Here is a 10,326-nt window from a genome sequence, read left to right as displayed (position 1 = left end):
TCCCGTTACACATTGCTGCTGTGTGACAGATGGCAGTAGAGGGTCAGTCTGACGGAATATGACCTGACGTGCAAGTGTGTACAAAGCAAACGTGTGTCACTGAATCCATGGTTTGAAATCATTTCTGCTTTCCCCATAATGACACACCCTGCTAGAGAATAGAATGTGTCCTCTCTTTTCCTATAGCCTCTCTGCAGACCTTGAAAATCTCTGCAAATCGCTCAGTAGTGCACACGAAGAACGACTGGCTACCGGAGTGAAAAATACACTTGGTCATACAGGCAGATGGGTCGTCAACAGGTTTTATTCGTGTGCATTTTTACTTTCTGCGTGTAGCTGAAATGCCAAGTCACGGCTTGAAGCAGTGATGGAGCATCAGGTGGGAAGGCAAGGGTAATGGAGTCAAAGGACTTTGTGTGGCAGGAGCCTGCAGGAGTTTTTCTCCCCTGGTCTGGCTCGAGCCCAGCATTCAGCCTGGGGGATGTCCTGGTGGGGAGCTCAGGACACACGAGCTGGTGAAAGCATGAGGGCTTCTGCTCTGCAGCGCTGCCCACAGACAAAGCCCAGACCCCAGGGTGCAGCCTCAGCCCTCGGCCCAGAGGAATATGTGGGCAGTGCTGGTGCAGCCTCTCCCTACCCAACAAGAAGTGGAAGCAATCCTCCTTGTCCTCTGGTGCTTCTTCACCAGAGACAGAGGTATCCAGTGATGAAAAATAAGATCCCTTGGGTCCATGAAGCACACTGTGACACTGTCTGTAGCAGGGGATGGTAACACGCAGCATTATCTGATTTCGTTCAGGGGTGGATGCTGGGAAACACACAAGGCCTGTGGTTCTCAAGTTCCTACGAAAGCGCTACGACCCACTGATGGCAGTGCTTATAGCTGTGCTGCTGCCTCAGCTGGTGATGACCTGTATTGTTTTCTCATGGATGTGGCACGAATGTCAGTGAGTTGGCTTTTCCCCAAAATACTGCTGCATTTGGCAATGAAGCATTTGTGGTGATAGGATCCTGGATGACCAACTCAGCTGCTGGCAGTATGCTGCTAGGATGAATGTTGCAATGTCTTTTAAGCGTGCTCTTAGTTCCCATCAGCTAGCAGTGCTTTCTGAAACTCATTCTCACAGAGTGTGCAAGAGAGAAGAGACAGCTCCAGGACAAGGTCATCCTGACCGTGACCAGGAGAGAGGCCAAACTGGAGGTGAAGCAGAGTTGCAGGAGGCAGCAAAAGAGGATGTACTTGCCCGAGAAAGAAAGAATCTCTGCAGCGGATCCGGCCCATTCTCCCGCTCCTTTGAAGCAGAGTTTGACTCCCTGTGCAGCAAAATCAGCACAGACCCTTCCCTTTGGCCCACGTGTCCCAGCAGCTCTCCCACAGACAGCGTCTCTTCCCCAGATACCCGCAATTCTCAGGGTTCCTCATAGCCATCTAGTGCCCCAGTTACCTGTGTCAGCAGGGCCGCGGTTCCCTGAAAGACCCCTTTCTGAGTAATAAAGACGCCCCTTGCAAAAGCAGCTGTTTTGACCATTTCCATTGGTTATAGTGCATAGGGCTGAGGCCAGCACTTTGTGCAAGGGAAGGTGTTGGACAGCTGCACACCACTGAGGGACTCCTTGGTCCCAGCATCAGCTTGCTTTTCTAATTGGACTGTCACCCAGGCTCCCGCCAGAACAGGGAAGTGCTGGGGGGGCTTGATACGTGAAGAGTTGTCCTTCTAGGCTACTGCCCTGAATAAGGGCAGGCAGTGAGAGAAGGAAGCACCTGGAAGGAGGAGTTTCCAGCAGTGAGCACATCTAGGAGAAACAACATGGTAGCTAAGGCTGCCAGTAAAATGCTTATGTCTGCAGGTGAATAGATGACAGCCTGCTTCATGGCAGAGACCAGAAATCACAGAAATCATTTTACGAGTCATGGCAGAAATCATCGAATGGTGTGGATTGGAAGGGACCTGAAGGACCTTTGAGTTCCAAACTCCCTGCCACAGCCAGGCTTGTGAATCATGAAAGCATCTTTTCTATATAAAGGTGGACTCCATTACCCAGCAAACAGGTTTTTTTTTATAAAGGTCCCCGTTTTGTTGTGGACATTGGTTACAACTCTTGTCCAGGGAATTTGGTGTTCCCTTGCCCTGGGTAAGTAGGAGGACTCCATTACCCAGCAAAACACAAAGGATTTTCACCCTATACCTGAGACCAGCTAGCAGAAATAACTGTTATGGGGCAAAGGTTGTCAAAAGAGATACTGAGAAAGTGAAGGCTCCGGGGAGGCTTCATTGTAGCCTTCCAGTACTTGAAAGGAACATATAAATAGGAGGGGGAATGGCTGTTTACGAGGGTGTATAGTGATAGGACAAGGGGGGGATGGTTTTAAACTGAGATAAGGGATATTTTGTTTGGATATTTGGAGGATGGTTTTCACACAGAGGATGGTGAAGCACTGGAACAGGTTGTTCAAGGAATTAACGGATGCCCAATCCCTGGATGCAATCAAGGCCAGTCTGTATCTTGCTCTGGGCAGCCTGGTCTATTGATTGGTGATCCTGTACAAAGCAGGGGGGTAGAAAGTAGGTGATCATTCCGGTCCTTTTCAACCCAGGCCGTTCTGTGATTCTATGATTCAAAATTAAACATGTAAAACTTGTTGCATGGATACCTTATGGTACTTTTTAATAGCTATTCCAATAAGAATTTCTCTGTAAACACTATTGATGAAGAACTCTTATTTTTATTTTGTTTTGTTTTGCTTTTTTTTTGTTTGTTTGTTTTTGTTTTATCTTGTTTTATTTTGTATTCTTCTATGCAAGTAAAAGCTGGAAAGGGAGTGTCTGTGAGCCTAAATGCAACCATTTCTGGAGGGTTGGAAATGGCTCAACATTGCTAGAAGAGACTCAGGAAATTAGGGGCACCCAGTGGGACTTAAGCACCTCCCAAGGCTTTAGGGGATACCAAGGTTAAGGAGCAGCATTCAGGGTGCCAGAGACTTTGACACCTTCTCTGAGCTGAAGAGCAGTGGACAGAGTGAGGACAGACTCAGGGTTGGTCAGGGACACTCAAAAGAATAAGGCATGTTCTAAGCGGCAAGTGTCATGGGAAGGTGTTTTGCAGATGCACAGGAAGACCTCCCCAACATCCCACTTGGACCCGATGGTTGAACTGTGCGCCAGAGTATGTGCAGGTTGGATATCGCCTGATCAGACTACAGACTGTGACAGGAAATTGCTGCTGAGTAGTACGTAGAGCCCGATTGGGCTGGTTTACGCAGAGAGGGTTCAGACTTGTGGGTGGAGCATGCACAAAGGTGTTGAGGCTTTTGCATGCTCCAGGGTTACCCATGCCATGCTGCACCATCATGACATTGCAATATTGGTTAGTACTCGAGGATGGTGTCATGGGGAAGTCCACGTGACTGTTCAAAAAATCTTGGTAGGTTGGAACAGCATGGCACATAGACACTGTCAGGGCTAGGAGCAGGACAGCAGTCCACCACAGGGAGCTCATGGCCACGGCTGCCTAGGAAGGAAACTGTAAGAGAAACTCACTGCTCTGTGAGAGTACCAGGTAACTCAGGTGCCCCTGCTGCACCCAACACAACCCACCACTCCCTAGGAAATTCTCCTGACCCCCAGATGCACTATTGTCCAACAGGAGATTGAGACAAACAAAGATCACCTTGACACCTGTCCCTCCCAAATGGCAAATGACCCCAGCCCACTCTACATACACAAGAAAGCCCAACTCCCTCCTGGCCCATAACCATAAAGTCTCCTCTAATTATCCAGTGCTAATTCGAGCTATTAAGGAGGCAGAACACTTCCTCCTGATCCTCTGGAGAGCTTCCTGTAGAACGGGGATGCTACACATATAAGCAAATTCCCACCCCCTTTTCAATACATTTTCACACCCCTTGTCCTCTCAAACACATACACGTGCCCCAGCAAAATACTCCACTGTCCTCGATGTCTCAGCCAACCCCACAGAGACACCTCTTTTCCCCGGGTCCCTCGTATCCTGCCCACCTAGGACTCACGTTGCCACTCTTTGGGTATTTGTGAGGATCTGTACCTGTCTCTCCTCAGGGTCGTTCCACCTCGACCGTCGACCGCTTCCTCCGTCTGGCAATGGTTCAGGGTATCAGCTGTGTCTTTTATTTACTACAGTGTGACAGGAAACTCCTAAACAAGGAGGAGTCACCACAGTGCAGGGAGGAAGCACACAAGAGGCGGCACTTGGGGGGTTGGAGGATGGGATAGAAATTAAGAACTTACGGGCTCTGCTACTTTGGAAGGAACTCCAAGGCCCTGGTGTCCCAAACAAATTATAAGGGCCATGGTCAGAGACAGCTCAGGGCTGGCTGGCTGGTCAGCTGGTGATGTGGAGGTGCCGAATCAATGGGATCTGGGATGTGGATGGCTATGCTGCAAGCAACATGCAGGTGGCCCGGCAGCATTGCTGCAAAACAGATGCATAAGCAGCACTTCATGCTACAGCCCTAAGACTGCTGCCGAGGCTCAAAGCTGCAGCACTGCAGGGCCAAGCAGGGGTTTCACCCAGTTTTCGCAGCAGGAGATGAGAGAATGAGTACAAGAAGACCCCAGGAACTGCTGGCATTTTCCTTCTAGTCAGGTTTGGTCACTGGCTGCACATCCCCACCTGGGACATCTGTGGTACTTCTTGCTGCCAGCTGTGGAGTAGAAGAATGTCATTATAATGCATACCTGGATGAGATGTGGTTGAAGAACCCAGGCCACAAGATCCTGTCTGGAAGATGAGATTCACCATTAGGGAAGAAGGCAACACACAAGCAAGCACTAGTGCACCAGCTCCAGACATCTCCAAAAACAGGGATTCACAAGGGACAGTTTTCAGGTTGTGTGGAAGGACTGTGCACTGTGGAGAAGGCAAAGTTACGGTCTGGAACAGCACACTGAGACTTGGCACTGTGCTGAGAGACTGCACCTGTATAGCTAAGAGCAAAGATTGCCATCTTTTTAAGATGGCTTCTTTCCTCTGCCCAAATGAACTTCTAAACCAAGAGGAAGGAGATGTCAGCATCACACACCATCCAAGACTGTGCCATGTTCTGCCATGTCCTTGTGATTCACCACTTCCTCATTTAAAAAGACGTTGATGTGTTCTGGTGACTGTGCAAAAGAATTTCAGCTTTGTGGTCTGTGTTACCTGCTGCTACAAGGACACGAACGCCTTTTGGCTATAGAAAAGTTCTGGTGCATTTTTGTCCCCTGCCAGTCCGTTAAGGATCCCAAGCCGGTGGCTATAACAACAAAAGGCAGAGCACTGTCCATTTATTTTCTCACCTGAGAACAGATGTTCTTGTCTTGCTTTGTGAATCACAGGGAGCCCACTAATGACAGTTCCGTGGCCATGCAACCAGTATCAGCCTTTGTCCGTGAGATAGGATGTTGGAGATGGCAAAGGATGAGGCGCAGCGGGCACGCTGCAGCTCTCCCCACTCGTTTTCCTGCACCAGCCCAGATGTGGCACGGGGCACTGGGCTTCACTGCATGCTTCTCTGCTCCTCTGATTCTAGCAGGGCTAAGCTCTCCTGTGTGAAAACAAGTATGAACTGTTGCCACTTTTTGATCATAAAGGCAGACTCACAGAATCACAGAATAGTTGTGTTTGGGACACCTGGATGTTGCCTGTTCCAACACCACTCCTCCAGTGGGTATGGACTTTTTAGTATATATTGGAGTATGTAGCATATATTCACTACTCAGTGTGGAGTAGTGAATGAATTTGTTCTTTTCTTTTTCTTAGTCATGCAGCTTTTGATTTACTCAGTAAACAGTCTTCTTCTCAACTCGCGGATCCTTGTACATTCACTTTCCCAGTTCGCTCTCCTGTTCCACTCGGGAAGTGTATCTAGCACCTAAGAGGTACACAGCTGCACGCCAAGGCAAAAGCACAACAGAGACACATACACTGTTAAGTACAGAATTACAAAAGGAAAATTCTCTGCAGCCCTTGTATATTGCTATCCTCTAGTTACATTAATGTACCTTTGAAAACCTGACAGCTGAGCTCAGTCTCATGTTGCATGTTAAATAAATACATATGTATTAGTATATGCATTTGTGCATGTATGTATATGTATATGTAATCACAGCCTGAACCACTGATTAATCAGCTGAGGCAAGCTTCAGGTCAGCTTTGGGAGCACAGGTGAGGGTAATTCAGCTGTGCTCCCGTATGGGGTAGAGCCTGACTCCACCTCCTCTAGACCTCATTTAAGGGCTGACCAGGGCTGGAGCAGCATCCCTTTGAGGTTGTTCTTTGGTGGAGTTTGCTTCTGTGTTTCCATCAGACTGATGGTCTCTATTGGGTGAGTCTTTCCATTTAATAATCTGTTAAATACTTGTTACTGTTTGCTTGCTTCAGTGTTTCCAGCAGACTGAAGGCCTCTATTGGGTGAGTCTTTCCTTTCTTCCATGCATGTGTACATTAAGCTTTAGCTATTTTTCTCTCTGTAAGAACATGTTTCTGAGGACTGTGTTTCCACTACAAGTGTTTGTTCTGTAGCAGCAATTCCAGTCTTTTATGCTTAACCTTTACATTTCACGTGTATTCCATGATTTCCAATAATCCATAAACTGTCATTCTATGAAATAATGCTTTCCCATTAGAGATCTCACTGCATGTTTCCTTTTGTTATGTTTTGAAAGCAGGTTTTCATTTCATGTGGTAGCAGAATTGTAGGTCGGAGATTAAACAGGTGACAGCATCAGGTAGGAAGCTAGGGCTGACTCGGGGGAGCTCAGGTGCACACAATGCAGCTGACAAGAAGGGGTGGAGCCAGGATCCTCCCCTTTGCAGTTCTCATTTAAGGGATGTTGGGGGTACCTTTTGTTACAGGTACCTGAATAAGGGAGGTTTTCTGTAGGTAAGTGGTGGGTTTACTTAATTTTGTTCCTGTGGCCGTATTTTTCTTTAAGTAAATTTTAGTTTTCTGTGGTTTGGGATGTTTTTTTCTAATCAGTCACTTATACCTTCAGTTACTTCAGAGTTGAGAAACATTGTTAGTGTTCCAACAACTGCTGCTTAGGAAAGAAAGTCCTGCTGCTGTGTAGTACCGTTGTTGTGGAGAGCTACCGTGCCTGGGTGAGCCACTTTAAACAGGCAGGCTTGTCTACTTTTATTTTTCCGCTTTTAAGGGAAGGAGTAGCAACTACTCAAAGGTGCAGGAGAAGCAGGAATAAACAGGTATGAATTATGGACCAAAGCTGTGAAGTTTTGTAAGTTAGGACATAAGAGTTGTCTCTAGAGTTTCTTTTTTGCTGTTTACCTTATTTTCTCAAGCTTACAGATACACTTTAATTTCTGTTTTATATTCATTATTTCAGGTTAGGGTAGTGTGAAGCTACCTGTTCTAGGGGAAAAAAGCCTGGCTTGATAGGGCTGAGAGGTGACTCATGAATGTCATTGACTAGTTCAATTGCTCTTTAGTACTAGTGGAAATGATTTTTTACTTGAATGTACAGAACTGTGAGTTTTGGAGGTTATTACTTGACTTATTATGTAAATGTTTTGGCAGGCTGCTCAGCTCATAGGTTTCATAAATTATCAGGTAATGCTTGAGGTTACTAAGAGCAACTGTAAAGATCAAGCAAGTGATTATATTATGCAAAACAAGGGAAGATTTTGAGAATTGGAAATTACATGCACTTCCTGTAGGGTTACGAATCTTGCTCTGATAAGGAACAGGGTCTTTAGGGACGTGTAGACATCCCTTCGTAGCCGGGAGCCTGAATGCCAGTGTTGATTTCTGAATAGAAGATGGTGTTCAGTGGTAATACTGTTTTTGTAATTCCTACAGAGTCTTCAGAGTAAATCCCCACAGAGACTACAGTCATGTAACATTTACATAGGGTGGAAAAAATAACATCCCAGGAGCTAGAGTGCATTCATTATACTCTCTATTCAGTACTGTGCGAGTAGGCTGTAAAGCTGGGCATATCACAGAGAGGGTTTTGTTAGGAGTCTTCACTGAATGTTTCCTTCCTGAAGTTAATTGTGCTGCATGGTGTCCCTTAGCTGCCTCCATTCATATTGATGGAAAACACTCAATGTGGACAGAGACTGACTTGACTTCTTTGGATCAGTTGGAGCAGGGCTGTTTTAATTGGCAAATGTAGGGACAGTTTGTACCTTGGGTCTCCAGCTGTTTGAGCACAAGTTTTTTTTTTTACATTCTTTGAAGGACTGAGTTTATTAGTGGCATTACTGGAGTTTATTTTTACTTCTGTAGTTACTAACTTGCTATTGTTTGGGATTTATTTTTTTACCTTTTTAAAGACTGGCTGGCAGCTCACATACTGTTGAGATTTGAAGCTTCTGATATCAGGTGTATGAGGGAAAGGAGAGGTATTAAGAAGTTCCAGTTGGTGGATTCTTAACGTTGTGTCATAGTTAATGAAGTAGTTAGCTTTGAGGGTTCTTTTCCTGCAGAGATAGTGATCTGTGAAGATTATTTTCTGGACTTTTGTTGATCCAGATGGTTATTCCAGAGTAATGTTATCTCAGTAGCTTCCAGCAGTTTGTCTTCAAGTGAGAGTTCACTTACTCTCATTTTAGCTGACATTACTGGCTTTGAAGCTATATCTAGGAAGTGGTCTGCTTAAAACACAGAATGTATTCTCACTTCAGTAAGAGCAACCCATTTTGCAGTGCTGTCTGCAGTGCAGTCCTGCAAGTTATTGAATTATGCAGGCTGTTAATTTCTGCTGTAGGGCAGCCTCTGTGAAGAGCAGAACTAGGAACCTACGATACAGCGTCACCTTTTGGAGGTGAAAAGGAATGGCAGTCTGAAAATACAGGATCTCTTCAGAGGTAAAACAAGGGTAGGGATGTTTATGCAGGCTCCTCCGTGATCGTGTTCTGCTGTTACTGTGAGGGAGCTCATTTCTGTCTTAGGTACTTTAAAATGTCAGTGTTTGCTGGAACTGCTTTATGTACGTATGCTTTCATATACTATGTGTTGTGAATGATCTGATTGAGTTACATTTTATCTTGTTCTGTTGTCACAGTGGAAGAAAGGATACAGTATCGGATGGATCTTAGTCTTTTGGCGGCTCATCCAGAGACCTTTAGAAAGAAGTTACAGGAAGTCCCAGCTGATGTGGGTGGATGTAGAACCGAGCTGTACACCAGGTACATTTTTATTTTTGCTGGCACACTCTAATTGAGCGGGTATGAAGCTTCGGAGGAGAGTTTTAGCCGTTATGTGGCTCACTTGTTCCTTATTCTAGGTAGGTCTCTCGGCATGGTGAGCCCTTTCATCTGCCTGGCTTTGCAATAGCCTGAAGCAATGTGTAATCCCTCTCTCCTTTGCTTTTTGAGGTGTATGCTTGTAGCAGGCCTACTTCAACCAGCTCTGATGTCTGAGTAGGGATGTGTTGTGGTTCTTGTTTCGCTAATAGTCTTGTTTTGTGTGGGAGGGTTTATTTGGCTGATTCAAGGTGTTTCTGCAGTTTTAGGTTCCTTTCACTGGTGCATATGTTGTTGAAAATGAGCTGGTTTCTGTCATCTTTAAACTTCCTAATTGGCATTTATTCCACAAACCCTTCGTTTTTTTCCAGAATATACTGTGAGACTTTTTTTCTTTTAGGTCCCTTTAAGATGTTTACTTGGGTCGTCATGCTGTTTTCCGGGTATTTTTGGTGTATAATAAAGGATTGAAAATGTGCATTAAGCAGGTGGCTTTAATGCTTTTCAAATGGAATGCATGTTTTTGAGGAAACAAAACCTAAGAGATTAAGGAGTATCAAGAGAGATGTATTTAGGTTGGATTATGGATCATTATTTTCAGAGATATCTAAGGATTTACTTTTTTTTTTAATTGAGTGCATGGAGATAATTAGTGAAAATGAAAAATCATTGAGTGTGATATTTGCCTTGGTTTCATCATAAATTGGTGAAGCGTTACAAAACACCGTGTGCCAAAATGCATGCCCTGAATGCCAGTGCTTTCTTTGCAGGGTGCTGACTCTTCAAACAAGGACAGTTAATTGTGCATGACACCTTCTCCCTAGAAAATAAGTTTCTGTAATGCATGGTTATCTATTTAAAGTAGTACTGTTCATCACTACTAAATTGGCCTAGATAAAAACTACACATTGTGAATCAGAGTCTAAAATCAATACCAGCTCTGATGGGTACTGACTTATTTGGGTACTGAATGCTGCTATGGTACCACAGACAGGAAGTGCTAGAGGAAATGTGGAGCTGATTCCAAGGGTTTTGGTGTGAGATGTGAACTAGGTGTAGTTGCTTCTTAGCTGATCAGTTTAAGACTGGTGTCTTTCCCTT

This window comes from Excalfactoria chinensis, chromosome 6 (genome assembly GCF_039878825.1).
Source record: "Excalfactoria chinensis isolate bCotChi1 chromosome 6, bCotChi1.hap2, whole genome shotgun sequence".
Classification (NCBI taxonomy): domain Eukaryota; kingdom Metazoa; phylum Chordata; class Aves; order Galliformes; family Phasianidae; genus Excalfactoria; species Excalfactoria chinensis.
This window is presented reverse-complemented; position numbering follows the sequence as displayed.